We start from the raw sequence: 1,266 nt of genomic DNA, 5'->3' as shown, positions 1-1,266 counted from the left end.
ATATCTTATTTATTATAATTAATAAATATTAAATAAAATAAATTTAATTTTTTCTCTCTCTCTAATCTTACCGAACTATTTGTATTTCCTGATGGTCATGCTCCTTTGGTTTTATGCATTATTGACTTGAAACTACAGAAAAAAAACATCGATCTTATCTTTGCTATGATTCCATGCGAAATTCAAAGTACCAACAAATTTTTTTTTTAATTAAAAATAGAGATTCGAATTCACAACTTTTTCAATAAATATGAAAAAATTATACCATTTAAGTTATATTAAAATCTTTTAATTAACTAGTTATATTGTTTGGATATCATTTTATATTATTTATATTAAATTAATCACCGCACTATGTTTATTTTAATATTGACATCACTGCTACATGTTTCTTATTTAATCCTTTTCCCCAACTTTCTTGTTGGAGACAATAATGCCATCCCCTACTTTACAAATTAATTTTATATTAATTACTACAAGTTGTATGTTGCGTTAGGTGACGGTTTTTTTTGTGTTTTTTTAATTGGATAATGTATTTTTTAGTAGTGGTGAGCACGGACAGTGGGTAGTGGGTACTCAATTATCGGTTTGAATTCGAACTAAATCAATTAAATTGATTTTGGAACTAACAGGTCATCGGGTCTAACTCGAACCAAATCGATGATTATTTATAGTGATTGTTTCGGATTTCAATTCTGAGTGTGCGAAACTCAAACTAACCTGTGAACCCAATCATATATTAATTAAATAAAAAATATATAGTTTTATTACACTTTTGTATTTAGCTTCTAATAGGTTTGGTATTTAATATGTTTGGATTTTAATGTGTTTAGTGTTTAATATGCTTGAATTTTAATGTATTTAGTTTTTAATGTATTTGGTATTTAACATGTTTGGATTATTTCTATTGATGTTACATGTTTATTGTACTTGCTGAATTTTTAAGATAAAAATTTAGATTTTTTAAGAATTTCAAAGTCATCGGATACCCAATTACCTGAACCGAATCAATCCGTTTTTAATCGGTTTGGTTTAATTCGGGTACATACACAAAAAAACACAAATCCAAATCAAACCAAACCAATTATATTTTAATTAGTTCGATTTTAATTTTTCCTTAAATCCGAACCAAACCGATACGTGCTCACCCCTATTTTTCAGTTCAATCGATTAAAGATTAATTTGTTATAGATTTAAATTCTATTTAAATATTTATTATTAACTAATAAATTATGATATGCACAAAACAAAATTAAAAATTTTAAC

The sequence above is a fragment of the Arachis ipaensis genome, chromosome B05 (genome assembly GCF_000816755.2).
Source record: "Arachis ipaensis cultivar K30076 chromosome B05, Araip1.1, whole genome shotgun sequence".
Classification (NCBI taxonomy): domain Eukaryota; kingdom Viridiplantae; phylum Streptophyta; class Magnoliopsida; order Fabales; family Fabaceae; genus Arachis; species Arachis ipaensis.
This window is presented reverse-complemented; position numbering follows the sequence as displayed.